The sequence below is a fragment of the Amia ocellicauda genome, unplaced genomic scaffold (genome assembly GCF_036373705.1).
Source record: "Amia ocellicauda isolate fAmiCal2 unplaced genomic scaffold, fAmiCal2.hap1 HAP1_SCAFFOLD_35, whole genome shotgun sequence".
Taxonomy (NCBI): domain Eukaryota; kingdom Metazoa; phylum Chordata; class Actinopteri; order Amiiformes; family Amiidae; genus Amia; species Amia ocellicauda.
This window is the reverse complement of record NW_027102920.1, coordinates 489,741-517,427: the sequence shown is the minus strand read 5'-3', so window position 1 is coordinate 517,427 and position 27,687 is coordinate 489,741. Positions and strand designations below refer to the sequence as shown.

Below are 27,687 nucleotides of genomic sequence, written 5' to 3'. Positions count from 1 at the left end.
TAATCCTGCAATATGCAAATAGATTGTGTTCAAAAGCTTAAATGTTGTGGATATGAATATATACTTGTAATAATATATAGGTGTTCTAAATGGGTTGAAGCCTATCCCGTAGGAAGGCTGAAGTAGTAAAAGTAGCAAAAATACAGTTAAGGGATGTTATATGTAGATTTCGCATTCCAGGGAAATTTCCAGTGATAGGAACACTCACTTCACTGGGACAATAGTGCAGGAACTATGCAAAGCCCTGCGAGGTAAACAACATTTTCACTGCCCCATCAGGCTCAGTCAGCTGGAGCAGTGGAGAAACAAAATGGGATATTAAAGAATAAGCTGTCTAATATATGCAAACAAACAGGACTCAAACGTCCAGATCCCCTTCCTATAGTCCTAATGACAATGAAATCGTCAGCAAATTGAGAAAAACAGGTCTTTCTCCGTGTGAGATTATTATGGGATGACTTATGAGACTCTCCATCACTCCTCCATTGTCTGTAAGGGAAATGGACATCCACTTGATGGATGATGCTATGTTGTCTTTTTGTATGGGACTAACACGTGCTTTCGAAGCTGTCCATTCACAGATGAAAGCCGCCCAGACTGAACCATCCCAGCAGGTTTACCACCCCTTCCAGCAAGGTGACTGTGTATATCAAAGCACACAAGAGAAAGTCCTCCCAACAGCCCAGGTGGACAGGGCCCTACCAGGTGCTCCTGACCACCCACACAGCTGTGAAGTGCCTAGGAACGACGACATGGATCCACTCCTCACACTGCAAACTTGCCAATCGAGGCGAACAGCACAACCCTGGTGGAGAACAGAGGGATAAAGGAATTGTTCTTCCACATCAGATTTGACATTACTGTATGTATGCAGGCCCTTGTAATTGCTTTTCCAATACTGCCAACTGGTTATTGATGATTGATTTCACATTGTGGTACGAGTATCGAGTGAAATGAGTGCTATCCACCTCAACAACACAGCGATAACATGGAGCCGGCAGGTGATCCAGGTCACAATAGAGGTCAAGCAGTGGGAGGAGGAAGACGTGGTGGTCAAAGGTGTAGCGTAAGGTACACTTATAAAATTCAATTAAAGAAGTGAATTTATAGTATCACCTTATCACGAATCCTGGAATCTTGTAGAACTCAATTTCTGTAATAATTGGACGCAGACACCAATTCCAAAGATATAAATTGTCAAATTTATTCAAAAACAAAGACTAAATGTAGCACTACATTAATTATACAAAAGGGAAAAACTAATTAAAATTCAACTCTAGATCAACAAATCAAAGACAAATCACTTCCGTGACCAAATCAAAGACCATGGGATCGCATATGATAACACACAAATCATTAAACAAAAAAGGTTATAAACACATTGACTACAATACCGGTTAGTAAGACGAAGGTGAGTCTCTCATTAGTATTGTTAGTCAGACATTCAATAACTATGCAGGTTAGTATTTATGTCAGGTAACTTCTCGTTATATATATATCAGTCTCATTAACGTTTAGGTGGAGAGAAAGATCCTATCATTACTTGTTACCACAATTTCCCTTAACTGATTATTATTCAATGATTAAGGATAGCCAGGGCCACCTATAATCTGGTGTCTATTAACTTGTGTCAATTTCAGACTAAACAGTTAAACAGGAATGAGAAGATATTTCTCGGCGTTGACAGATTTTATTTCTAAAATTATCAACAAAACAGTTGAATGCAACACACATTTATATTTAAGAAAACTAAATGATATAACACATTCTAGAGTTATGAATCACAGATTAACATTTCTAATTGATTTCTCAAATGTCATGAATCACAAACTCCAAACTGTTAAACTTATGTGAACTTCGTCACAGAGAGGCCTCTCTGGCTTCGGGCTCAGATAACAGCACACGGCACGAGGTCCGTGTGGTTTGGAACAAAGGCAGTCCGGTTCGGCTTTGTCCAAGAACTTCCACTCAGTCGATGCACCTGGAAGTTGGGGTTTCGCGAATGTAGAGTCTTTTCCAAACAGATTTTCCACTGGTTTGAAGGCTCCAAGGTTGTGCACAAAATCTTCTTTGTAAGCAGGGTTCCACCGTAGTTACTTGAAGACAAAGTCTTTGAGGAAAGCAGGGCCCTGTTCGTTCCAAGGGTCAAGTTTCTTAAGTCTCAAATAGCTATTTAAATGACTTTCGTATTCAGTCGACTTAGTCAATTGTCCAGCTGGATGGCTGGGCACAGGCGGGCAGCGCAGTCTGTAAAGTTCTTTATTTAATAAAGTCCTTTAAAAGAATTCTTCGTACGGCTCAATCTCCTTCTCCCAGTTTAACCCTTCTGTTGCTGGTAAAGACTTATTTGGTTTCTGGTTCCGGTTCTGGCAACAGAGATACAAGTTGAGCTGTGGCAGCGAGTTACTGGTTTAGGTGAGAGAGAGAGATGCCGTGCGTTACCCTTTATACGCCTGTCAGATCAATAGGTGATTGGTTCTTTAGTTTGTGAGATTGGATTTCGGCTTCAGCCCCCAGTGTCCTATTGGAGGGGGGCTTGATTTATGACTGATGTCAATCCATGCCATCTTTTGGAAATGCCGGTTGGCACGGGTTCGTAGCTCTGTGTCGGGATTTCGGCTCTCGTCCATTTCAAAGAGTTTTTATTTCCTACAGGCCCCCTTCCCCAGACATCTCACAGCAGGGATTCCAAGCTATTTGGCCCATTCTTGGTGCCATCCTCCCAAGACTGTCACTTTGATGTAAACCAGTTCACATGCTGATGAGTTAAGGAAATCTGATAAATTTGGGGGGGAGAGGTCTTCTTTAGATCAGTGCTTCAGCTCAGAGCTAAAATGCTCTTATCAGAATACACCCAACATAACGCTACACTGGTTAATTCTGTTCTGGGAAAACCACAATCCTGCAGGTTTAATAAGTCTCTCTACACATCAGTCCCTGAGTACCTTCAACCAATGGTCATTTTGACCAATTAAACCCAAGAATTGAGTCAATTAAGTTGTCATGGACTACCCAGTGAAGACATGAACTCACGACTAGGTCACACTGTGAGCTCACCAGAGCAGACATTACACTGAGCTCACTGTGAGCTCACTTAGCGCTTTTCCAGCGACATGGTGCCGGTGCTGGAGCCGGAGCTGCTGCTCGGCCTGGGATCCAGCTGATCTTTTTTGAACCGGCCCGCTTTTCCACCGGTTTTGACGTCACTGGATGTGGGCGTTCCCAAGCATGGAGTAGAAGTGGAGAAACACAGCAATAGTAATCAGCACCGAGGCGACTGCGTCTTTAAACCCCATTTAACATCACAATCAAACTCATTCCGCGTCTATGGCAAATCGTAACCCTAATGTTACAAATGTTCCCTAAACACCTATTTTGCAGGATCAATAAAAAATTATTAGGATTTTTTAAACTTTTACTGACACACATAGTTAATAGCAATGTGTTATAACTTTACCGAAAATAATAATCTGTATATCTTTAATTGTTTAGACGTTATTAAGATATAATGCATCTTTCACATAGGGAACATTTGTAACATGTTAGGAAAAACAAACAAATGATTTGAAAATATTCATAATTACAGCATACAATTTGTCAGGCTTCATAACAATGGTATTTATAACATACTCTGTAAAAATCAAGCAAATAGCATTTGTGGTTCACGAGAAAATATGTATATATAATCAAAGCTATCAGACTATAGCAGCCGGTGTATGAAGACACATACGATTATACAGCATTATTTGGCAGCTTCGCAAGACCTAATTTTAAACGTTGTTGGTAAGTTAGATAATTAGTGGGGACCCGCTATTTGCAGTTCTTCCCCTCCATAATTGCTAAAATAAAGTTTTACTGACATTTTATTGACCCTACCACTGCATAGGGCACATCTGTAACATGAACGCTACTGAATGGCACATACATTGAAAACTACGGAGAACTGAGACAAATCCACTTTACACTTCATAAATAATCTTAAAACGTTTCCAACCAAGGCAACACCCACTTGAAATACGTTCATTCTCATTTTTGGTAAACAAAAAGAGAGATTGTTACATATGTTCCCTATGATGCATCTACAGAGAGAGAGAGACAGACAGACACTAACTCTCTCTCTCTCTCAGCTGGGAGTGTGTGGGAGGGGTCTGCAGTGAGCGGGAGTGCTGCTGAGAGCTCTGTCCTTTGGCTGCGTTTTTTTGTTGCTTTACTTTTTTCAGTTTGTTTATTTTGTCTTCTGTTTTCAGTGCTTTTCTTATTGTGGGGGAACAGGGGAGGGGAGGGGGGAGTACCGGTAGTTCTTCCCGGGTCGGGGGGTCGGACCCCCTGAATGCGTCTTTTGAAAAACTGACCCGACGCCATGGAGTCAAGATCGCTCCGGTGCAGTTCTGCCCCCTAGAGCAGTGTGTGTTAGCGGTTGGGGAGGTAGCAGGGTGTGAAAATATCAAGTCTGCTGCCATTGTTATCTTCTTAAAAACCACTGATCTGCTCAATCAGCTAGTGGCTAATGGCACAGTGTTAGACGACACTTTCACCCCGGTGTTGCCGCTCGCTGCTCCTGCCCGGAAGGTAACGCTGTCTAACGTCCCTCCGTTCATCCGCACCGGCTCGGTCAGCTGATGTCCGGCATTAAGAGGGTCCCGCTGGGCTGCAAAGCCCCGCAACTGAAACACGTCGTGTCCTTCCGAAGGCAGTTGTATATGATCCTCAATAACATCAATGAGGATCTTAATGTCTCCGAAGTTGGATCTCTCTTGCTGCCACCACCACGAAGATTGCTCTTTAGTAATGTTGGAAAGTCAAAGACAGCAACCGTCAGGGTTCTTGCATATGACGTATTCGTGCTGCACCTCTCTGCAAGGATCCAGGACAGTTTGTCAATGTAAACTCCAGTGCCTGGGAATATTTCCACCTAAAAGACAATGGTAAATAAAAAACAAGTTTATCCCCAAACTATTCTTATATTATGTTAAGTGGAATACATTATCAGTAAGGCTGTGATTTTGTTACAGAAATGTGTTATTAAAGACCACAGTATGTCTCAATTCTAAGTTTATTAATTTACAGACATAATAAAGTCAGTGAATCTGTGACACCCATAATTCAATTACATTCTTATTATCAACTATAACTATGAATATAACTGATAATGTAGCATCATTAGATTGTTTACAACCAATATTTGTTTTCAATATATATATTTTTACCTTGTCTTTGTAATATTGTAGACCAAGAGTGTTATACCTGTTTTGGTGATTCTTTGTCAGATTCAGAACAATTTGCTGTGGGGCTGTCAGAACCACTTGATGGTGACACACTTTTGTCTTCATTGCTGATAAATGTGGCTTTTGTTACAATTTTTTTCAGATTGTCCAAAAGGTCTGGAATCTCTGGAGAAAAAAACCTTAGTATTAAATGATAATCATTTCTAGTAATATATTTAATACAAAGTGAAAACAAAACCATCAATGCCTGCAATTATACTTGAGAGACTTGCTCTATGTTATTGGCAAACTGACCTTTTTGTGGGTCATTAACATTAGCTACGAAAAAAATAGAAGAGATAAAATACAAGAATTACCAGGTCTAATGTAATGCATATAGTCATTAATGTAGGATTATGAAGTTATGTTGAAAAACTTTATTTAATAATCAGTATTATTAAACTATTAGACAGTGCACATTAAGAGTCTGTATTGTGGTTCTAGATTACTTCAGTATGATCAACTATAATACATTACTCTGGAATCTAAATTACTGAAGAATAACATTTATCAAGGTAAGGAATTATTTGCTATAAATAAAAAAACTTACCATCAACCATACGGTTTCGAAGACATTGGTTTTCATTTTTAAGTCTTGTGTTTTCCTTTTCGAGCTGCTTAACGTTTTGCTGTAGCTCAACTTCACTGGACTCTTTAAATGTCTGTAGAATATGACGGGATCTAATTCTTGAAGCTCCATCGGTTTTCTTTCTTATTTTGTGCTGTATTCAGAGAGGAAAAGAGTTTAAAATGAAAATATATATATATATGAATATGATTAAAAAAAAACAATCCTGCAATACATTTATTTAATATTTGCAGTAATTATCTCACCGGTAACTGTGGTTCATCAAGGTCACTATCATCTGAAATTTGAAGTTTTTTGTTTGGTTTAGGTACTCTCTTCATTTTAGGACAGGGCATTTTTGTTAGGTCATTAAGTTTTCTTCTTAGTTCGCCTTCTTTTCCTAAAATAAAAATAAAATAAATAAAACCCTGCATTATGTCCACAGATATTTGGGGATTATATTTATTTGTCATAAAAATACTGTGCTTTGACCATACAAATTAAGATGAACAGCCAACACTGAATCAAAACTGAAGTTAAATTATATCTGGTTTAATTTATTTTGTGATTTGGGGGATTTTATTGTAAAGCACAACACACAATAAATCGTTCTTACAAATGCCAGTCAAGTATGACGAGTTTTTAGCGCCCTCACCACCACCTACCATGTTATAAGAGTATGTTAGAAGTACAACACATTAATAACTTAAACATTCATTTCAAATATACTGTGATTGTATATATCAAATAGCATGTAAAGACTTTAATGTTTTTTTTTTTTAAATAAACATTGTTACCAGTCATAATGATCTGCGCTTCATGGACAGGCCATCCACCTTTTGGAGGTTTGTTCGTGTCTCTCCACTCTGCTCTGAAGTTTCGAGTCGTCTCTTCGTCATCATCAGCAATGCTGAATAAATCAAAATTGCGAAAGCAAGCAGTGGGAATCACGCTGTAAGAGTCTTTGTCGACCCCGCTTTCCCACTTCACCAACGCGTGCATCACCGCCATACTACCTTCACCTTCTCGTCCGTTTTTTCTGCGCCTTTTTCCCCCGACAAGTCACGGCACAAAAAACAGTCCCGCTCTGCATTCTGGTACTTGGCGTTCTTAATAACACCAACAGGGTGTAATCGCATAGACCACTCGAGTATAAAGTACTACATATCCCATCTGTTACAGTTTTTTTTCTTCTTCTGAAACTGCAAGCGCACTACATAAAGTTTGGCAAATGAAGAAATTTGGATGATGAGTTTACAATCTTATAAACAGTATTTAAGTAAACCTAGATATGCAATTCCAAAAAGAACAGCATCGAGATGGAGAAACAGGATACAAAAATAATAATACAATGTTTATACTTTTTGTATTTTAATTACAGTATGTAATTATTGCCTTTTGATTTACATTTACAGAAAAAGAACGGCGGCAAACGTGGACTACCCAACAAGAAGCAACAAAGTTACTAAAATATCAGATTCTCAGGTAAGCTTCATGCAGCCATACATGTATAATTATAAAATCAATCCAAAAAATAGACCTTGTTTACCCTACAACTGATTTGAGTGTTAATTCTATTTAAGATATAAAAAAATATTTTGTTTTCTGAACTAATAATCTGTGAACATTCTATTATCTCTATAATTTTAATAAATACATTTATTTTATTATTGGTGGAACATTATATTTTTCAGCTCAGATGATTTCACATACCATCAATTTTTCTGTTAATAAATGTGCAAAAACAAATCAGATGGATAGGCCCCTACATATGAACATTAAGTTAAAGGCCTAGAGTGAGTGTTCTTCACTTCCAGTCATGGCGGGCCACAATCCAGCTCTTTGTAACTCATCAACAACCAAAGACCTAGGAAAAGGGTTAAATGGCTTCAGTTAAGCCAATTAGGTAATTAAGAGCTCAACTGGAAAAAAAACAGCAGGCATAGGGGTACTTTAGGACCACAGTCACTGATATAACCTACAATGTTGTTGTAATGAAAATCAGCAGACAGTGTGCCTCCTCCAGGACTAAGGTTGAGAAGCACTGGTCTTGAAGACCACAATAACAATCGACCTCAAGGGCTAGGGATATTCGAGGTGATGCTAAACCAGTCCTGAATGTTTAAATATAATGTTATTTTCTTGTAGTGTGCCGTTGCTGTTAATGCAACCAGTTATATTGAGCCATCAAATACAGAAGCTGACGAAAGACATCAACATGTAAATTTAGTTGTAAATTTAAAGTGTGTGTGAAAAGTATTTTGTATATGGAGATTAACCCATAGTTTCACAGATAAATTGTGGACCAGTGATATTCAGGATCTTCAAAACAAGTCCTGAATGCTCAAACTTAACACTTCTTTTTTTAGAGTGTCGTTGCTGTCAATCCAGCCAGTGATGTGGAGCCATCAGATACAGAAGCTGATGAAAAACAACATGTAAATTTCCTAAATTAATATGGTGCATCAAAATACTTATTTAGCACTTTCAACTGTTTCTTTGTGATTCCTAAAATTACTTTACAGGCTGGGGCTGGGGGAAGACACTGCGCCCGCCTGGAGAAGCCTGTACAAGCCCCCCTCAATAAGAGAGCTGGCAATCTGCAGTGGAGGGTGTTACACACCATTATTGCTGTCAATTCTTTTATTACTGTTCTTAACCCTGCTGTGTCCGACGCCTGCCCATTCTGTGCTCAGAGAGAGACCGTGTTTCACTGTTTCAGCACTTGCTCTCGGTTGTCACCCATTTTTAGTCTTTTAACTCGTCTTTTTACTGATCTTAACCTGATTTTTAACACAAAGGTTTTTATTTTAGGGGCGCGATACACCAGAAAGACCAAACATGTGGACCAGCTGGTAAACTTCTTGCTGGGCCAGGCTAAAATGGCCGTCTATAAGACTAGGAAGAACAGAGTGTGTGGGGAGGGCAGTGAGGATGCAGTGAGAGTGTTTGCCATGCTGGTCAAGTGCAGAGTCAGACTAGAGTTTAACTATTACAGGCTGATGAATGATTTGGAGAGTTTTGAACAGGTCTGGTGTATTAATGATGCCCTTTGTGAATTGTATGACGGGGAGTTGGTTTTTATTATGTAATTCATTTATAGGGTTTAGTATTTGATGGTTGTTTTGTTGTGTGTATTGGGTTGCTTTCTTTAAAAGTGTACAGATCAGTGGCGGAGTTAATGCTTGTTGGGGGGAGACAAACAAAGGGGAACACTATTTTTTATTTATTTATTTATTTTCTTTTGTATGAATTATTGCGTGTTGCAAACAGGCAATGAAGTCTGATAAAAGTCAAAAAGTCTCTCTCTCTCTCACACACACACACACAGCCAGCAAGACACACAGAGCCAGCCAGCTCAGCGATGACATCACAAACATCTCTCTCAGGTGACTCCTATGACATCACAGAGCACGTACATTCCGTTGCTTGCCGTCTGTCAACCACTCAGTCACTGCCAGCCAGACTGGCTGGCTGACTGGATGGTGGGGCTGCTTGCTGCTGCTGCGTACCTTAGCAAGCTTATTTGCTTGACCGGCCTTCCTCCTCCGCCCACATGCCCACCTATGTCCGATCTGCTGTTCACCTGGATCACAGCTCCGCCCCAACAAGGCAGAACCTCCCAAGAATGGTACAGACTCACCCACGATCCCCTCCACGGAAAGCTATAGCAAAAGGCAAAAGCATTATACGTAATGAAGAGGAACCCGAGTCCAAGACGCATCCGACCAGCCATACATATTTGTGTGTATTAAAGATCACATTTTATTACATTTAGATTTTCTGTACTTTATTACATCTTTTTGTGATTTTTAAATGTATTGTTTCTTTTCCTTATATATGTATGTATGTATGTATGTATGTGTGTGTGTGTCTGTGTGAAAGTGTATGTGTTTGTGTGTCTCTGTGTGAAAGTGAGTGTGTGTGTGTCTGTCTCTGTGTTTGTGTGTCTGTCTCTGTGTGAAAGTGAGTGTGTGTGCGTGTGTCTGTCTGTGAAAGTGTGTGTGTGTGTGTGGGTGTGACAGTGTGTATGAGTGTCTGTCTGTCATGTAACTCGCACATCTGTGAGGGCACCATTTTTGCAGAAAGAGATGTACACATTTTGGAGCAACATATGCTGCCATCCAGACATCGTCTTTTCCAGGGACATCCCTGCATTTTTCAGCAGGATAACGCCAAACCACATTCTGCCCAGATTACAAGCGCATGGTTGCGTAGGCAGAGAGTGCGGGTGCTAGCATGGCCTGCCTGCAGTCCTGACCTGTCTCCGAATTGAGAATGTGTGGCGCACTATGAAGTGCAAATTAAGACAACGAAGGCCCTGTGCAGTTGCGCAGCTGAGGAAATGCATAATGGATGAATGGGGGGAAATTCCACTTGCTAAACTTAACCAAGTGGTGTCTTCAGTGCCCAAGTGCTTAATAAGTGTTATTAAAAGAAAAGGTGATGTTACATAGTGGTAAACAGTCGACTGTCCCAACTTTCTTGGTTTCTTTTCACTGCTAATGAGATGCTGTAGAGTGAGTTAGTTATATTGCTTTCAGGAGCTCTAATCGTATTGATGAGTTCATGCAGCATTTGTAATTGAATTTCAAAAAGAAATCCTTGCTGTCTGGCCTGTGTGTATGAGATGTACTCTGTCAATCTTTGGCTAACAACTGAAACATTGGTAGAACAGAAATGGCAACATAAAAAAGAAAAGTACATTTTAAAAGAGCACATTAAATAGGATGAATATACAGTTTTTTACAATCACTTTGTCACTAATTTCAGAACCTTGATGTCATTTTTCAAAACTCTAGACACAAAACTCAAAACGGTCATCACTTGTAACACAGGCTGTCCAATGTTCAAAACATTGCATTGTGCATTCATATCTTTAAAGAAACCTTGCACTTGCAGACTTGTTGGTTCAAATAATTCATTTATCATGAAATACCATAGTAACATGTATTTAGATCACCCACACAGAAGATACCGATAGTTTCACTGTGTAGTTGTTCGTACAATCATTAAATATTGTAGTACAAAATATGTGATACATGTTTCATTATGGTACTACACATAAATACATCACTGTAAAAGGACTAGTAGAGAGAATACTACAGACACAGTGGAATCATTGAACAAAATCTGAAATGTATTGATGCAATACAATCAAATCACACCATAGGTTTCTTTGAAGCCATGCAACAATAATTAGCTACAAAAAAGAACAAAACTACAGTAAAATGTCAACTGCAGTGTTCCTCACCTGGCTTAGTGTAAAACAAAGGATTGATTACTGTACTTCTGAATTTCCATCAGCCCTGTGTTCAGGTTCAGGTTCTCACAACCATTTTTCACAAGAGGCATCTTGAAACTGAACATACCTGAACATACTCAGTCATCAGCTGCTTCACTCTGTCTGCATTTCTTTCAAAAGGCACACTATACTCTGTGCTACACATTGGTATGCAGTATACAGTCATTTGACAATTGAGAGTAGCCTAATGTTTAGTGCATGCTGAAGACTTGCCGCTTCTCAGTACGGAAATTTCTGATGATTGAGGCCACAGTTGATCCTGAGTTGATTCTGAGGTTTGATTGAATCATTGTAGCTGCCTCAGTCATGGTCATTCCATGATTTACAACATGCTCTACAACTATTTCTCGGATTTCACTGGACACTATTTGCTGTTGCTGCCGCTGTCTGGTCCGTGGCCTTGTCCTCTACCACGTTCCCCCAACACCTCTCAAATGAGGCCCATGGCTGCCTCTCTGGTGAGGCCTAAGCCCTCCTCTATGACGAGGCCCACGACCACCTCTCAGAAGGGGTGCATGTCCCCTTCCATTCCTTTGACCACCACGTCTTCCTCCTCCCACTGCTTGACCTCTATTGTGACCTGGATGACTTGCCGGCTCCATGTTATCACTGTGTTGCTGGGGTGGATAGCACTCATTTCACTCGATACTCGTACCACAATGTGAAATCAATCATCAATAACCAGTTGGCAGTATTGGAAAAGCAATTACAAGGGCCTGCATACATACAGTAATGTCAAATCTGATGTGGAAGAACAATCATCTTCAACCAGGTTGGAGCGTTAGTTGCAATGCCTTTAATACACGCAGCGTGGAGAGGAACAGTGACTCAAGTAGATCCCAAAGTCGCTCTGCCTTCATTTTAACAGTCAGAGCTTTTATACACAAAAATCAAAGAGCTGGTTATAATCAGAAAGTCATTACTATGTTATCTTAAAAGTTAGCTAAGCAGAATTTATATAATTATAGGACAGAGTTCATAGATCAACACATGGATTAGGGAGCAGGCACTTCAATCATACTGTTTGACATTGTCTCCAAGATTCTCATCGTAAATAACAAACAGAAATCAAACTACCTTCTGGCCTGACCTTCTAGCTTGACCTTATCTTTCTTAAGTATACAAGAGAGAAAAACAGGTATTAGAGAAAAAATTTCTAACTTTCCTTCCACACTGCAAACATGGTGTGGAAAAGTGCTACATGATGATGAATGATGATGAAATATTACATCCATAGATAATGTAGTCCAACTGGTTCATGCTCCTCGTTTATTGATGTCATTGGATCTCATTATCCTGAAACTTTCATGATCGAAACATGGAATATTGTTTGTCAGTTTCCATAAAATTATGCATTAAGAGTAATGCAACAGTCACTTATCATTTTGAGCAGCTGTATCAATTGATAGTTAGATCTTTGTAATGAAATGAATAGACAGTGATCTCAGATGTAATGTGTGAATTGCATTTTGAAATGGTAATACTTTGATGTTAAGTTGTGTCATTTTAGTTCAATGAACAAATGATCTGAGGTTGATGTGTATTGTATCCAAGCAATTGTAAAAAAGTGTTAGAGTTTTGAAAAATGTGCATTTTGATCATCGGGTGTGAGTTTAGTGTCTAGAGTTTTGAAAAATGACATCAAGGTTCTGAAATGAGTACCAAAGTGATTGTAAAAAAGTGTAATATCAGGGGACAGTGGCTATTAGTGATCTGGCCTTCCGTGGCCTCTGTATTAATGTAACAGGTCACATTGTATGTGTACACTGATACTTGATAGTATAATATAGTACAAGTAAAAAACATACATAGGTATCATAGAAGTATTTTGCAGAAATGATTATGGATAGTTATCAAAATGGAGAGGAAATGCTAAATCCAGTCTCCCCAGGCTGAGCTTCTATTGCTACACCTGCTAAGTGGCTGCTGGCCCCACTATATGGATAGAGCCACACCAAGTACAAGAGTCTCCCCATTGCTATTTATATCTCCCTATCCAGTCTTCTTTATGTGTCAGGGTGGGGTGCCTATTCCCCTGCATGCTTTGAAACCTATAGCACCTGGGACGCACACTTGGGATCCGGTTCCTCTGCCCCTCACATACACATGAGGAATCCCAGGTGCTCAACACGTCATACTGTCTCTTTCATCTCATGTGTAAACTATGGACAAATACATGACTAAACGTGTTTAGTTGCTTTTCCCAGAATGCTTTGCGCCACGATATGCAAATAACGGGGACTATGATTGGCTCCCTGACATTACCCACACTGCGACTGATGCTACCCATTTCACTACCCAACAAAGACCCATAATATGCGTGTGTCTGTCTGTCTGTCTGTCAAAGTATGTGTGTGTGTGTCTGTGTGTGTCTGTGTCTGTCTATCTGTGTGTGAAAGTGTGTGTGTGTCTGTCTGTCTGTCTGTCATGTAACTTGCACATTTGTGAGGGCACCACTAATGCAGAAAGAGATGTACACATATTGTTTATTTTCCATATATATGTATGTATGTATGTATGTATGCATGTCCAATTGCTTTGACAATACAAATGAATTGAATTGAGAGGGAGAGAGAGAGTAAGAGAGAGAGAGAGAGACAGACAGACAGACAGACAGAGAGACACACACACACACACACACACACACACAGAGAGCCAGCCAGCCAGCTCAGCGATGACATGACGAGCCTCTCTCAGCTTACTGCTATGACATCACAGAGCACGTACATTCCGTTTAACAAATCGTTAAACAAAAAAGGTTATAAACACATTGACTACAATACCGGTTAGTAAGACGAAGGTGAGTCTCTCGTTAGTATTATTAGTCAGACATTAAATAACTACGCAGGTTAGTATTTATGTCAGGTAACTTCTCGTTATATATATATCAGTCTCATTTACGTTTAGGTGCCGAGAAAGATCCTATTTGTTACCACAATTTCCCTTAACTGATTATTATTCAATGATTAAGGATAGGCAGGGCCACCAATAATCTAATGTCTATTAACTTGTGTCAATTTCAGACTAAACAGTTAAACAGGAATGAGAAGATATTTCTCGGCGTTGACAGATTTTATTTCTAAAATTATCAACAAAACAGTTTAATGCAACTCACATTTATATTTAAGAAAACTAAATGATATTACACATTCTAGAGTTATGAATCACAGATTAACATTTCTAATTGATTTCTCAAATGTCATGAATCACAAACTCCAAACTGTTAAACTTATGTGAACTTCGTCGCAGAGAGGCCTCTCTGGCTTCGGGCTCAGATAACAGCACACGGCACGAGGTCCGTGTGGTTTGGAACAAAGGCAGTCCGGTTCGGCTTTGTCCAAGAACTTCCACTCAGTCGATGCACCTGGAAGTTGGGGTTTCGCGAATGTAGAGTCTTTTCCAAACAGATTTTCCATTGGTTTGAAGGCTCCAAGGTTGTGCACAAAATCTTCTTTGTAAGCATGGTTCCACCGTAGTTACTTGAAGACGAAGTCTTTGAGGAAAGCAGGGCCCTGTTTGTTCCAAGGGTCAAGTTTCTTAAGACTCAAATAGCTATTTAAGTGACTGACACTTTCGTATTCAGTCGACTTAGTCAATTGTCCAGCTGTAAAACTCCACTGATCAGGTGGGTCTGTGAAGTTATTTATTTAATAAAGTCCTTTAAAATAATTCTTCGCTCAATCTCCTTCTCCCAGTTTAACTCTTCTGTTGCCGGCAAAGACTTGGTTGGTTTCTGATTCCAGTTCTGGCAACAGAGCTACAGGTTGAGCTGTGGCAGCGAGTTTCTGGTTCAGGTGAGAGAGAGAGAGAGAGAAAGACTGTCCGCTGTTCCTTATAGTCTGTCAGATCAGTAGGTGATTGGTCCCTGAGTTCTTGAGATTGGATTTCGGTTTCAGCCCCCAGTGTCCTATTGGAGGGAGGCTTTATTTATGACTGATGTCAATCCATGCCATCTTTTGGAAATGCCGGTTGGCCTGGGTTCGTAGCTCTATGTCGGGATTTCGGCTCTCATCCACTTCAAAGAGTTTTTATCACCTACAGGCCCCTTTCTCCAGACATCTCATAGCAGAATTCCAAACTATTTGGCCTCTTCTCGGTGCCATCCTCCCCAAAACTGTCACTTTGATGCAAACCAGTTCCAAGCTGATGAGCTAAGGAAATCTGATAACTTTGGGGGGGGAGAGGTCTTCTTTAGATCAGTGCTTCAGCTCAGAGCCCAAATGCTCTTATCCAAATACACCCAACATAACGCTACATATGTATGTATGTATGTATATATGTGTAGAAGGAAAATTAGAAATTATTTTCTTACACCTGTTTTTCTCTCTTGTATACTTAAGAAAGATACGGTCAAGCTAGAAGGTCAGCCCAGAAGATAGTTTGATTTCTGTTTGTTATTTACGATGAGAACCTTGGAGACATTGTCAAACGGTATGACCTACGTGCCTGTTCCCTAAAACCATGTGTTGACCTATGAACTCTGTTCTATAATGATATATGTTCTACTTAGTTAGCCTTTAAGATAACATAGTAATGACTTTCTAGCATGTATGGATGTATGTATGTATGTATATATATATATATATATATATATATATATATGTATGTATGTATGTCCAATTGCTTTGACAATACAAATGAATTGAATTGAGAGGAAGAGAGAGAGAGAGAGAGAGAGAGAGAAAGAGAGAGAGAGAGACAGACAGACAGACAGACAGCTCAGCGATGACATCACGAGCCTCTGTCAACCACTCAGTCACTGCTAGCCAGACTGTCCCTAAGACAAAGTGTACAACACTTCAATTATATCTCCTCCAGACAGAAAGAGAGTATTAAGATCTACGATGATGTTACCCAGGAGACGTATAAAGCTTGCAGCACCTGGTATTTCCAGGAGGTCTCCCATCCAAGTACTGACCAGGCCCTGCCCTGTTTAGCTTCCGAGATCTGATGAGATCGGTCGCATTCAGGACGGCGTGGCTGCAAGCTGAGAGGCCTGGCAGCATGATGTCTCTTAAAGGCGGGAGGGTTTTGACGGACCTTCCAGCAAAAAAAAAAAGAAAAGAGAAAAATGGAGGGAAAAATATCAGTGCAGCAAAGGGTGTTGAAAGTTGCCGGGTACGTGTACATTTCTTCAATTGTATCTTCTCCTGACAGAAAGAGAGTATTAAGAGCTACGATGAAGTTACCCAGGAGACGTAAAAAGCTTGCAGTACCTAGTTTTTCCAGGAGGTCACCAATCCAAATACTGACCAGGTCCTGCCACGTTTTGCTTCCTAGATCTGACAAGATCGGGCGCGTTCAGGACAGTGTGGCCGCAAGCCAAAAAGCCTGGCTGCATGATGTCTCTTAAAGGCTGGCGGGTATTGACGGAACTTCCAGCAAAAAAAAGAAAAATGGAGGGAAAAATACCAGTGCAGCAAATGGTGTTGAAAGTAGCCGGGTACGTGTACAAATCCTCAATTATAACACCTCCAGACAGAAAGAGAGTATTAAGAGCTACAATGAAGTTACTCAGGAGACTAAAAAGCTTGCAGCACCAGGTATTTCCAGGAGGTCTCCCATCCAAGTACTGACCAGGACCTGCCCCGTTCAGCTTACGCGATCTGACGAGATCGAGCGCGTTCAGGACGGTGTGGACACAAGCCGAGAGGCCTGGCTGCATGATGTCTCTTAATGGTTGGCGGGTATTGACGGAACTTCCAGTAAAAAAAAAAAAAAAGAAAAACGGAGGGAAAAATATCAGTGCAGCAAAGGATGTTGAAAGTAGCCAGGTACGTGTACAATACTTCAATTATATCTCCTCCAGACAGAAAGAGAGTATTAAGAGCTACGATGAAGTTACCCAGGAGACGTAAAAAGCTTGCAGAACCAGGTATTTCCAGGAGGTCCCACATTCAAGTAATGACAAGGCCCTGCCCCGTTTAGCTTCCGAGATCTGACGAGATGGGGCGCGTTCAGGACGGTGTGGTTGCAAGCCAAGAGGCCTGGCTGTATGATGTCTCTTAAAGGCTGGAGGATATTGACGGAACTTCCAGCAAAATAATGAAGAAAAAAGAAAAATGGAGGGAAAAATATCAGTGCAGCAAAGGGTGTTGAAAGTAACCGGGTACGTGTACAATACTTCAATTATATCTCCTCCAGACTGAAAGAGAGTATTAAGAGCTACGATAAAGTTACCCAGCAGACGTAAAAAGCTGGCAGCACCTGGTATTTCCAGGAGATCTCCCATCCAAGTACTGACCAGGTCCTGCCCCGTTTCGTTTCCGAGATCTGACGAGATCGGGCGCGTTCAGGTCTGTGTGTCCGCAAGCCGAGATGCCTGGTTGCATGATGTCTCTTAAAGGATGGCGGATATTGATGGAACTTCCAGAAAAAAGAAAAAATAAAAAGAAAAATGGCGGGAAAAATATCAGTGCAGCAAAGGGTGTTGAAAGTAGCCGGGTACGTGTACAATTCTTCAATTATATCTCCTCCAGACAGAAATAGAGTATTAAGAGCTACGATGAAGTTACCCAGGAGACGAAAAAGCTTGCAGCACCTGGTATTTCCAGGAGGTCACCCATCCAAGTACTGACGAGGCCCTGCACCGTTTAGCTTCCGAGATCTGATGAGATCGACCGCATTCAGGACGGTGTGGCCGCAAGCCAAGCAGCCTGGCTGCATGATGTCTCTTAAAGGCTGGCGGGTATTGACGGAATTTCCAGCATAAAAAAAAAAAAAAAAAAAAGAGAAATGGAGGGAGAAATACCAGTGCAGCAATGGGTGTTGAAAGCAGCCGGGTACGTGTACAATTCTTCAATTATATCTCCTGCAGTCAGAAAGAGAGTATTAAGAGCTACGATGAAGTTACCCAGGAGACGTAAAAAGCTTGCAGCACCTGGTATTTCTAGGAGGTCAGCCATCCAAGTACTGACCAGGCCCTGCCCCGTTTAGCTTCCGAGATCTTACGAGATCGGGCGCATTCAGGACGGTGTGGCCACAAGCCGAGAGGCCTGGCTGCATGATGTCTCTTAAAGGTTGGCGGGTATTGACGGAACTTCCAGCAAAAAAAAAAAAAAAAGAAAAATGGATGGAAAAATATCAGTGCAGCAAAGGGTGTTGACAGTAGCTGGCTACGTGTACAATACTTCAATTATGTCTCCTCCAGACAGAGAGAGAGTATTAAGAGCTACGATAAAGTTACCCAGGAGACGTAAAAGCTTGCAGCACCAGGTATTTCCAGGAGGTCTCACATTCAAGTACTGACCAGGTCCTGCCCCGTTTAGCTTCCGAGATCTGACGAGATCGGGCGCGTTCAGGATGGTGTGGCCGTAAGCCGAGACGCCTGGCTGCATGATGTCTCTTAAAGGCTGGCGGGTATTGACGGAACTTCCAGCAAAAAAAAAAGAAAAAAGAAAAATGGAGGGAAAAATATCAGTGCAGCAAAGGGTGTTGAAAGTAGCCGGGTACGTGTACAATTCTTCAATTATATCTCTTCCAGACAGAAAGAGAGTTTTAAGAGCTACGATGAAGTTACTCAGGAGACGTAAGATGCTTGCAGCACCTTTTATTTCCAGCAGGTCTCCCATGCAAGTACTGAACAGGCCCTGCCCCGTTCAGCTTCCGAGGTCTGACGAGATTGGGGGTGTTCAGGGCGGTGTGGCCGCAAGCCGAGAGGCCTGGCTGCATGATGTGTCTTAATGGTTGGCAGGTATTGACGGAACTGCCAGCAAAAAAAAAAGAAGAGAAATGGAGGGAGAAATACCAGTGCAGCAAAGGGTGTTGAAAGTAGCCGGGTACGTGTACAATACTTGAATTATGTCTCCTCCAGACAGAAAGAGAGTATTAAGAGCTACGATGAAGTTACCCAGGAGACGTAAAAAGCTTGCAGCACCTGGTATTTCTAGGAGGTCAGCCATACAAGTACTGACCAGGCCCTGCCCCGTTTAGCTTCCGAGATCTTACGAGATCGGGCGCATTCAGGACGGTGTGGCCACAAGCCGAGAGGCCTGGCTGCATGATGTCTCTTAAAGGTTGGCGGATATTGACGGAACTTCCAGCAAAAAAAAAAAAGAAAAATGGAGGGAAAAATATCAGTGCAGCAAAGGCTGTTGAAAGTAGCCGTGTACGTGTACAATACTTCAATTATATCTCCTCCAGACAGAAAGAGAGTACTAAGAGCTACGATGAAGTTACCCAGGAGACAAAAAAGCTTGCAGCACCAGGTATTTCCAGGAGGTCACCCATCCAAGTACTGACCAGACCCTGCCCCTTTTACCTTCCGAGATCTGACGAGATCGGGCGCGTTCAGGACGGTGTGGCCGCAAGCCAAGAGGCCTGGCTGCATGATGTCTCTTAAAGGCTGGCGGGTATTGACGGAACTTCCAGCAAAAAAAAAACAAAAAAAAAATAGAAAAAGGGAGGGAAAAATATCAGTGCAGCAAAGGGTGTTGAAAGTAGCCGGGTAAATGTACAATTCTTCAATTATATCTCCTCCAGACAGATAGAGAGTATTAAGAGCTACGATAAAGTTACCCAGGAGACGTAAAAGCTTGCAGCACTAGGTATTTCCAGGAGGTCTCACATTCATGTACTAACCAGGTCCTGCCCCGTTTAGCTTCCGAGATCTGACGAGATCGGGCGCGTTCAGGATGGTGTGGCCGCAAGCCGAGATGCCTGGCTGCATGATGTCTCTTAAAGGTTGGCGGGTATTGACGGAACTTCCAGCAAAAAAAAAAAAAAAGAAAAATGGATGGAAAAATATCAGTGCAGCAAAGGATGTTGACAGTAGCTGGGTACGTGTACAATACTTCAATTATATCTCCTCCAGACAGATAGAGAGTATTAAGAGCTACGATAAAGTTACCCAGGAGACGTAAAAGCTTGCAGCACGAGGTATTTCCAGGAGGTCTCACATTCATGTACTGACCAGGTCTTGCCCCGTTTAGCTTCCGAGATCTGACGAGATCGGGCGCGTTCAGGACGGTGTGGCCGCAAGCCGAGATGCCTGGCTGCATGATGTCTCTTAAAGGCTGGCGGGTATTGACGGAACTGCCAGCAAAAAAAAAAAAGAAAAATGGATGGAAAAATATCAGTGCAGCAAAGGGTGTTGAAAGTAGCCGGGTACGTGTACAATTCTTCAATTATATCTCCTCCAGACAGATAGAGAGTATTAAGAGCTACGATAAAGTTACCCAGGAGACGTAAAAGCTTGCAGCACCAGGTATTTCCAGGAGGTCTCACATTCAAGTACTGACCAGGTCCTGCCCCGTTTAGCTTCCGAGATCTGACGAGATCGGGCGTGTTCAAGATGGTGTGGCCGCAAGCCGAGATGCCTGGCTGCATGATGTCTCTTAAAGGCTGGCGGGTATTGACGGAATTTCCAGCAAAAAAAAAAAAAAAAAAAATAGAAAAATGGAGGGAAAAATATCAGTGCAGGAAAGGGTGTTGAAAGTAGCCGGGTACGTGTACAATTCTTCAATTATATCTCCTGGAGACAGAAAGAGAGTATTAAGAGCTACGATGAAGTTACCCAGGAGAAGTAAAAAGCTTGCAGCACCTGGTATTTCTAGGAGGTCTCCCATCCAAGTACTGACCAGGCCCTGCCCCGTTTAGCTTCCGAGATCTGACGAGATCGGGCGCATTCAGGACGGTGTGGCCACAAGCCGAAAGGCCTGGCTGCATGATGTCTCTTAAAGGTTGGCGGGTATTGACGGAACTTCCAGCAAAAAAAAAAAAAAAAAAAATAGAAAAATGGAGGGAAAAATATCAGTGCAGGAAAGGGTGTTGAAAGTAGCCGGGTACGTGTACAATACTTCAATTATATCTCCTCCAGACAGATAGAGAGTATTAAGAGCTACGATGAAGTTTACCAGGAGACGTAAAAGCTTGCAGCACCAGGTATTTCCTGGAGGTCTCCCATCCAAGTACTGACCAGGCCCTGCCCCGTTTAGCTTCCGAGATCTGACGAGATCGGGCGTGTTCAGGACGGTGTGGCCGCAAGCCAAGAGGCCTGGCTGCATGATGTCTCTTAAAGGCTGGCGGGTATTGACGGAACTTCCAGCAAAAAATAAAAAATAAATAAATAGAAAAATGGAGGGAAAAATATCAGTGCAGGACAGGGTGTTGAAAGTAGCCGGGTACATGTACAATTCTTCAATTATATCTCCTCCAGACTGAATGAGAGTATTAAGAGCTACGCTGAAGTTACCCAGGAGACGTAAAAGCTTGCAGCACCAGGTATTTCCAGGAGGTCACCCATCCAAGTACTGACCAGGTCCTGCCCCGTTTAGCTTCCGAGATCTGACGAGATCGGGCGCGTTCAGGACGGTGTGGCCGCAAGCCGAGATGTCTGGCTGCATGATGTCTCTTAAAGGCTGGCGGGTATTGACGGAATTCCAGCAAGAAAAAAAAAAAAAAAAAAGAAAAATGGAGGGAAAAATATCAGTGCAGCAAAGGGTTTTGAAAGTAGCCGGGTACGTGTACAATTCTTCAATAATATCTCCTACAGACTGAAAGAGAGTATTAAGAGCTACGATGAAGTTACCCAGGAGACGTAAAAAGCTTGCAGCACCTGGTATTTCTAGGAGGTCACCCATCCAAGTACTGACAAGGCCCTGCACCGTTTAGCTTCCGAGATCTGATGAGATCGACCGCGTTCAGGACGGTGTGGCCGCAAGCCAAGCAGCCTGGCTGCATGATGTCTCTTAAAGGCTGGCGGGTATTGACGGAATTCCAGCAAGAAAAAAAAAAAAAAAAAAGAAAAATGGAGGGAAAAATATCAGTGCAGGAAAGGGTGTTGACAGTAGCTGGATATATGTACAATACTTCAATTGTATCTCCTCCAGACAGAGAGAGAGTATTAAGAGCTACGATAAAGTTACCCAGGAGACGTAAAAGCTTGCAGCACCTGGTATTTCTAGGAGGTCTCCCATCCAAGTACTGACGAGGCCCTGCCCCGTTTAGCTTCCGAGATCTGACGAGATCGGGCGCATTCAGGACGGTGTGGCCGCAAGCCGAGAGGCCTGGCTGCATGATGTCTCTTAAAGGTTGGCGGGTATTGACGGAACTTCCAGCAAAAAAAAAAAAAAAAAAAAAGAAAAATGGATGGAAAAATATCAGTGCAGCAAATGGTGTTGACAGTAGCTGGGTACGTGTACAATACTTCAATTATATCTCCTCCAGACAGATAGAGAGTATTAAGAGCTACGATAAAGTTACCCAGGAGACGTAAAAGCTTGCAGCACCAGGTATTTCCAGGAGGTCTCACATTCAAGTACTGACCAGGTCCTGCCCCGTTTAGCTTCCGAGATCTGACGAGATCGGGCGTGTTCAAGATGGTGTGGCCGCAAGCCGAGATGCCTGGCTGCATGATGTCTCTTAAAGGCTGGCGGGTATTGACGGAATTTCCAGCAAAAAAAAAAAAAAAAAAATAGAAAAATGGAGGGAAAAATATCAGTGCAGGAAAGGGTGTTGAAAGTAGCCGGGTACGTGTACAATTCTTCAATTATATCTCCTGGAGACAGAAAGAGAGTATTAAGAGCTACGATGAAGTTACCCAGGAGAAGTAAAAAGCTTGCAGCACCTGGTATTTCTAGGAGGTCTCCCATCCAAGTACTGACCAGGCCCTGCCCCGTTTAGCTTCCGAGATCTGACGAGATCGGGCGCGTTCAGGATGGTGTGGCCGCAAGCCGAGATGCCTGGCTACATGATGTCTCTTAAAGGCTGGCGGGTATTGACGGAACTGCCAGCAAAAAAAAAAAGAAAAATACAGGGAAATATACCAGTGCAGCAAAGGGTGTTGAAAGTAGCCGGGTACGTGTACAATTCTTCAATTATATCTCCTGGAGACAGAAAGAGAGTATTAAGAGCTACGATGAAGTTACCCAGGAGACGTAAAAAGCTTGCAGCACTGGTATTTCTAGGAGGTCTCCCATCCAAGTACTGACCAGACCCTGCCCCGTTCAGCTTCCGAGATCTTACGCGATCGGGCGCATTCAGGACGGTGTGGCCACAAGACGAAAGGCCTGGCTGCATGATGTCTCTTAAAGGTTGGCCGGTATTGACGGAACTTCCAGCAAAAAAAAAAAAAAGAAAAATAGAAAAATGGAGGGAAAAATATCAGTGCAGGAAAGGGTGTTGAAAGTAGCCGGGTACGTGTACAATTCTTCAATTATATCTCCTGGAGACAGAAAGAGAGTATTAAGAGCTACGATGAAGTTACCCAGGAGACGTAAAAAGCTTGCAGCACCTGGTATTTCTAGGAGGTCTCCCATCCAAGTACTGACCAGGCCCTGCCCCGTTTAGCTTCCGAGATCTGACGAGATCGGGCGCGTTCAGGACGGTGTGGCCACAAGCCGAAAGGCCTGGCTGCATGATGTCTCTTAAAGGTTGGCGGGTATTGACGGAACTTCCAGCAAAAAATAAGAATAAAAAAATAAAAAATAAAAATGGATGGAAAAATATCAGTGCAGCAAAGGGTGTTGACAGTAGCTGGATACGTGTACAATACTTCAATTATATCTCCACCAGACAGAGAGAGAGTATTAAGAGCTACGATAAAGTTACCCAGGAGACGTAAAAGCTTGCAGCACTAGGTATTTCCAGGAGGTCTCACATTCATGTACTGACCAGGTCCTGCCCCGTTTAGCTTCCGAGATCTGACGAGATCGGGCGCGTTCAGGATGGTGTGGCCGCAAGCCGAGATGCCTGGCTACATGATGTCTCTTAAAGGCTGGCGGGTATTGACGGAACTGCCAGCAAAAAAAAAAAGAAAAATACAGGGAAATGTACCAGTGCAGCAAAGGGTGTTGAAAGTAGCCGGGTACGTGTACAATTCTTCAATTATATCTCCTACAGACTGAAAGAGAGTATTAAGAGCTATGATGAAGTTACCCAGGAGACGTAAAAAGCTTGCAGCACCTGGTATTTCCAGGAGGTCACCCATCCAAGTACTGACCAGGCCCTGCCCCGCTTAGCTTCCGAGATCTGATGAGATCGGGCGTGTTCAAGACGGTGTGGCCGCAAGCCTAGAGGCCTGGCTGCATGATGTCTCTTAAAGGCTGGCGGGTATTGACGGAACTTCCAGCAAAAAATAAAAAATAAATAAATAGAAAAATGGAGGGAAAAATATCAGTGCAGGACAGGGTGTTGAAAGTAGCCGGGTACATGTACAATTCTTCAATTATATCTCCTCCAGACTGAATGAGAGTATTAAGAGCTACGCTGAAGTTACCCAGGAGATGTAAAAAGCTTTCAGCACCTGGTATTTCCAGGAGGTCAACCATCCAATTACTGACCAGGCCCTGCCCAGTTTTTCTTCCGAGATCTGACGAGATCTTGCGTCTTCAGGACGGTGTGGCCTCAAGCCAAGAGGCCTGGCTGCATGATGTCTCTTAAAGGCTGGAGGGTATTGATGGAACTTCCAGCAAGAAACAAAAGAAAAAAGAAAAATGGAGGGAAAAATATCAGTGCAGCAAAGCGTGTTGAAGGTAGCCGGGTACGTGTACAATTCTTCAATTATATCTCCTCCAGACAGATAGAGAGTATTAAGAGCTACGATAAAGTTACCCAGGAGACGTAAAAGCTTGCAGCACCAGGTATTTCCAGGAGGTCTCACATTCAAGTACTGACCAGGTCCTGCCCCGTTTAGCTTCCGAGATCTGACGAGATCGGGCGCGTTCAGGACGGTGTGGCCGCAAGCCGAGATGTCTGGCTGCATGATGTCTCTTAAAGGCTGGCGTGTATTGACGGAATTTCCAGCAAAAAAAAAAAAAAAAAAGAAAAATGGATGGAAAAATATCAGTGCAGGAAAGGGTGTTGAAAGTAGCCGGGTACGTGTACAATTCTTCAAATATATCTCCTCCAGACAGATAGAGAGTATTAAGAGCTACGATAAAGTTACCCAGGAGACGTAAAAGCTTGCAGCACCAGGTATTTCCAGGAGGTCTCACATTCATGTACTGACCAGGTCCTGCCCCGTTTAGCTTCCAAGATCTGACGAGATCGGGCGAGTTCAGGATGGTGTGGCCGCAAGCCGAGATGCCTGGCTGCATGATGTCTCTTAAAGGCTGGCGGGTATTGACGGAACTTCCAGCAAAAAAAAAAAAAAAAAAATAGAAAACTGGAGGGAAAAATATCAGTGCAGGAAAGGGTGTTGAAAGTAGCCGGGTACGTGTACAATTCTTCAATTATATCTCCTGGAGACAGAAAGAGAGTATTAAGAGTTACGATGAAGTTTCCCAGGAGACGTAAAAAGCTTTAAGCACCTGGTATTTCTAGGAGGTCTCCCATCCAAGTACTGACCAGGCCCTGCCCCGTTTAGCTTCCGAGATCTGACGAGATCGGGCGCATTCAGGACGGTGTGGCCACAAGCCGAAAGGCCTGGCTGCATGATGTCTCTTAAAGGTTGGCGGGTATTGACAGAACTTCCAGCAAAAAAAAAAAAAAAAAAAAAAAAAAAGAAAAATGGATGGAAAAATATCAGTGCAGCAAAGGGTGTTGACAGTAGCTGGGTACGTGTACAATTCTTCAATTATATCTCCTCCAGACAGAAAGAAAGAACTAAGAGCTACGATAAAGTTACCCAGGAGACGTAAAATCTTGCAGCACCAGGTATTTCCAGGAGGTCTCCCATCCAAGTACTGACCAGGTCCTGCCCCGTTTAGCTTCCGAGATCTTACGAGATCGGGCGCATTCAGGACGGTGTGGCCACAAGCCGAAAGGCCTGGCTGCATGATGTCTCTTAAAGGTTGGCGGGTATTGACGGAACTTCCAGCAAAAAAAAAAAAGAAAAAAAGAAAAAAGAAAAATGGATGGAAAAATATCAGTGCAGCAAAGGGTGTTGACAGTAGCTGGATACGTGTACAATACTTCAATTATATCTCCTCCAGACAGAGAGAGAGTATTGAGAGCTACGATAAAGTTACCCAGGAGACGTAAAAGCTTGCAGCACTAGGTATTTCCAGGAGGTCTCACTTTCATGTACTGACCAGGTCCTGCCCCGTTTAGCTTCCGAGATCTGACGAGATCGGGGGCGTTCAGGATGGTGTGGCCGCAAGCCGAGATGCCTGGCTGCATGATGTCTCTTAAAGGCTGGCGGGTATTGACGGAACTGCCACCAAAAAAAAAAGGAACAATAGAGGGAAATATACCAGTGCAGCAAAGGGTGTTGAAAGTAGCCGGGTACGTGTACAATTCTTCAATTATATCTCCTGGAGACAGAAAGAGAGTATTAAGAGCTACGATGAAGTTACCCAGGAGACGTAAAAAGCTTGCAGCACCTGGTATTTCTAGGAGGTCTCCCATCCAAGTACTGACCAGGCCCTGCCCCATTTAGCTTCCGAGATCTGACGAGATCGGACGCATTCAGGACGGTGTGGCCGCATGCCAAGAGGCCTGGCTGCATGATGTCTCTTAAAGGTTGGCGGGTATTGACGGAACTTCCAGCAAAAAAAAAAAAAAAAAAAAAAAAAAGAAAAATGGATGGAAAAATATCAGTGCAGCAAAGGGTGTTGACAGTAGCTGGGTACGTGTACAATTCTTCAATTATATCTCCTCCAGACAGAAAGAAAGAACTAAGAGCTACGATAAAGTTACCCAGGAGACGTAAAATCTTGCAGCACCAGGTATTTCCAGGAGGTCTCCCATCCAAGTACTGACCAGGTCCTGCCCCGTTTAGCTTCCGAGATCTTACAAGATCGGGCGCATTCAGGACGGTGTGGCCACAAGCCGAAAGGCCTGGCTGCATGATGTCTCTTAAAGGTTGGCGGGTATTGACGGAACTTCCAGCAAAAAAAAAAAAGAAAAAAAGAAAAAAGAAAAATGGATGGAAAAATATCAGTGCAGCAAAGGGTGTTGACAGTAGCTGGATACGTGTACAATACTTCAATTATATCTCCTCCAGACAGAGAGAGAGTATTGAGAGCTACGATAAAGTTACCCAGGAGACGTAAAAGCTTGCAGCACCTGGTATTTCTAGGAGGTCTCCCATCCAAGTACTGACCAGGCCCTGCCCCGTTTAGCTTCCGAGATCTGACGAGATCGGGCGCATTCAGGACGGTGTGGCCACAAGCCGAAAGGCCTGGCTGCATGATGTCTCTTAAAGGTTGGCGGGTATTGACAGAACTTCCAGCAAAAAAAAAAAAAAAAAAATGGATGGAAAAATATCAGTGCAGCAATGGGTGTTGACAGTAGCTGGATACGTGTACAATACTTCAATTATATCTCCTCCAGACAGAGAGAGAGTATTGAGAGCTACGATAAAGTTACCCAGGAGACGTAAAAGCTTGCAGCACTAGGTATTTCCAGGAGGTCTCACTTTCATGTACTGACCAGGTCCTGCCCCGTTTAGCTTCCGAGATCTGACGAGATCGGGCGCGTTCAGGATGGTGTGGCCGCAAGCCGAGATGCCTGGCTGCATGATGTCTCTTAAAGGCTGGCGGGTATTGACGGAACTGCCACCAAAAAAAAAAGGAACAATAGAGGGAAATATACCAGTGCAGCAAAGGGTGTTGAAAGTAGCCGGGTACGTGTACAATTCTTCAATTATATCTCCTGGAGACAGAAAG

General features: G+C 42.6%; 9 non-coding genes and 26 pseudogenes across 9 annotated transcripts; all 35 read right to left on the bottom strand.

The window, feature by feature from the left end:
• Positions 1–9,432: 9,432 nt before the first annotated feature.
• Positions 9,433–9,547, bottom strand: LOC136732705 (U5 spliceosomal RNA). Its single transcript, XR_010809988.1, has one exon. It is a non-coding gene; the product is annotated as a U5 spliceosomal RNA (small nuclear RNA).
• Positions 9,548–16,006: 6,459 nt separating this feature from the next.
• On the bottom strand, positions 16,007–16,125 carry LOC136732718 (5S ribosomal RNA). The gene has a single exon (XR_010810000.1). It is a non-coding gene; the product is annotated as a 5S ribosomal RNA (ribosomal RNA).
• Positions 16,126–16,341: 216 nt separating this feature from the next.
• Positions 16,342–16,460, bottom strand: LOC136733187 (uncharacterized; annotated as a pseudogene).
• Positions 16,461–16,665: 205 nt separating this feature from the next.
• On the bottom strand, positions 16,666–16,784 carry LOC136733115 (uncharacterized; annotated as a pseudogene).
• A 548-nt stretch (positions 16,785–17,332) lies between these two features.
• LOC136733139 (uncharacterized) lies at positions 17,333–17,451 on the bottom strand (annotated as a pseudogene).
• Positions 17,452–17,666: 215 nt separating this feature from the next.
• On the bottom strand, positions 17,667–17,785 carry LOC136732926 (uncharacterized; annotated as a pseudogene).
• Positions 17,786–18,005: 220 nt separating this feature from the next.
• On the bottom strand, positions 18,006–18,124 carry LOC136732785 (uncharacterized; annotated as a pseudogene).
• A 213-nt stretch (positions 18,125–18,337) lies between these two features.
• LOC136732922 (uncharacterized) lies at positions 18,338–18,456 on the bottom strand (annotated as a pseudogene).
• A 215-nt stretch (positions 18,457–18,671) lies between these two features.
• LOC136733104 (uncharacterized) lies at positions 18,672–18,790 on the bottom strand (annotated as a pseudogene).
• A 211-nt stretch (positions 18,791–19,001) lies between these two features.
• On the bottom strand, positions 19,002–19,120 carry LOC136732857 (uncharacterized; annotated as a pseudogene).
• A 209-nt stretch (positions 19,121–19,329) lies between these two features.
• On the bottom strand, positions 19,330–19,448 carry LOC136732798 (uncharacterized; annotated as a pseudogene).
• A 220-nt stretch (positions 19,449–19,668) lies between these two features.
• On the bottom strand, positions 19,669–19,787 carry LOC136732950 (uncharacterized; annotated as a pseudogene).
• A 212-nt stretch (positions 19,788–19,999) lies between these two features.
• Positions 20,000–20,118, bottom strand: LOC136733112 (uncharacterized; annotated as a pseudogene).
• Positions 20,119–20,327: 209 nt separating this feature from the next.
• On the bottom strand, positions 20,328–20,446 carry LOC136732870 (uncharacterized; annotated as a pseudogene).
• A 220-nt stretch (positions 20,447–20,666) lies between these two features.
• Positions 20,667–20,785, bottom strand: LOC136733107 (5S ribosomal RNA). The gene has a single exon (XR_010810092.1). It is a non-coding gene; the product is annotated as a 5S ribosomal RNA (ribosomal RNA).
• A 219-nt stretch (positions 20,786–21,004) lies between these two features.
• Positions 21,005–21,123, bottom strand: LOC136732909 (5S ribosomal RNA). Its single transcript, XR_010810073.1, has one exon. It is a non-coding gene; the product is annotated as a 5S ribosomal RNA (ribosomal RNA).
• A 220-nt stretch (positions 21,124–21,343) lies between these two features.
• On the bottom strand, positions 21,344–21,462 carry LOC136732746 (5S ribosomal RNA). Its single transcript, XR_010810026.1, has one exon. It is a non-coding gene; the product is annotated as a 5S ribosomal RNA (ribosomal RNA).
• A 218-nt stretch (positions 21,463–21,680) lies between these two features.
• Positions 21,681–21,799, bottom strand: LOC136732960 (uncharacterized; annotated as a pseudogene).
• Positions 21,800–22,016: 217 nt separating this feature from the next.
• On the bottom strand, positions 22,017–22,135 carry LOC136732783 (uncharacterized; annotated as a pseudogene).
• A 218-nt stretch (positions 22,136–22,353) lies between these two features.
• Positions 22,354–22,472, bottom strand: LOC136732869 (uncharacterized; annotated as a pseudogene).
• Positions 22,473–22,691: 219 nt separating this feature from the next.
• Positions 22,692–22,810, bottom strand: LOC136732872 (5S ribosomal RNA). The gene has a single exon (XR_010810070.1). It is a non-coding gene; the product is annotated as a 5S ribosomal RNA (ribosomal RNA).
• Positions 22,811–23,019: 209 nt separating this feature from the next.
• On the bottom strand, positions 23,020–23,137 carry LOC136733128 (uncharacterized; annotated as a pseudogene).
• Positions 23,138–23,357: 220 nt separating this feature from the next.
• LOC136732712 (5S ribosomal RNA) lies at positions 23,358–23,476 on the bottom strand. Its single transcript, XR_010809995.1, has one exon. It is a non-coding gene; the product is annotated as a 5S ribosomal RNA (ribosomal RNA).
• A 224-nt stretch (positions 23,477–23,700) lies between these two features.
• On the bottom strand, positions 23,701–23,819 carry LOC136732986 (uncharacterized; annotated as a pseudogene).
• Positions 23,820–24,028: 209 nt separating this feature from the next.
• Positions 24,029–24,147, bottom strand: LOC136732938 (5S ribosomal RNA). The gene has a single exon (XR_010810076.1). It is a non-coding gene; the product is annotated as a 5S ribosomal RNA (ribosomal RNA).
• A 221-nt stretch (positions 24,148–24,368) lies between these two features.
• Positions 24,369–24,487, bottom strand: LOC136733191 (uncharacterized; annotated as a pseudogene).
• A 215-nt stretch (positions 24,488–24,702) lies between these two features.
• Positions 24,703–24,821, bottom strand: LOC136732818 (uncharacterized; annotated as a pseudogene).
• A 215-nt stretch (positions 24,822–25,036) lies between these two features.
• On the bottom strand, positions 25,037–25,155 carry LOC136733053 (uncharacterized; annotated as a pseudogene).
• Positions 25,156–25,374: 219 nt separating this feature from the next.
• LOC136732891 (uncharacterized) lies at positions 25,375–25,493 on the bottom strand (annotated as a pseudogene).
• Positions 25,494–25,717: 224 nt separating this feature from the next.
• LOC136732794 (uncharacterized) lies at positions 25,718–25,836 on the bottom strand (annotated as a pseudogene).
• A 224-nt stretch (positions 25,837–26,060) lies between these two features.
• LOC136733087 (uncharacterized) lies at positions 26,061–26,179 on the bottom strand (annotated as a pseudogene).
• Positions 26,180–26,388: 209 nt separating this feature from the next.
• On the bottom strand, positions 26,389–26,507 carry LOC136732855 (uncharacterized; annotated as a pseudogene).
• A 223-nt stretch (positions 26,508–26,730) lies between these two features.
• On the bottom strand, positions 26,731–26,849 carry LOC136732896 (uncharacterized; annotated as a pseudogene).
• Positions 26,850–27,073: 224 nt separating this feature from the next.
• On the bottom strand, positions 27,074–27,192 carry LOC136733095 (5S ribosomal RNA). The gene has a single exon (XR_010810091.1). It is a non-coding gene; the product is annotated as a 5S ribosomal RNA (ribosomal RNA).
• A 210-nt stretch (positions 27,193–27,402) lies between these two features.
• LOC136733070 (uncharacterized) lies at positions 27,403–27,521 on the bottom strand (annotated as a pseudogene).
• Between the last annotated feature and the right edge of the window lie 166 nt (positions 27,522–27,687).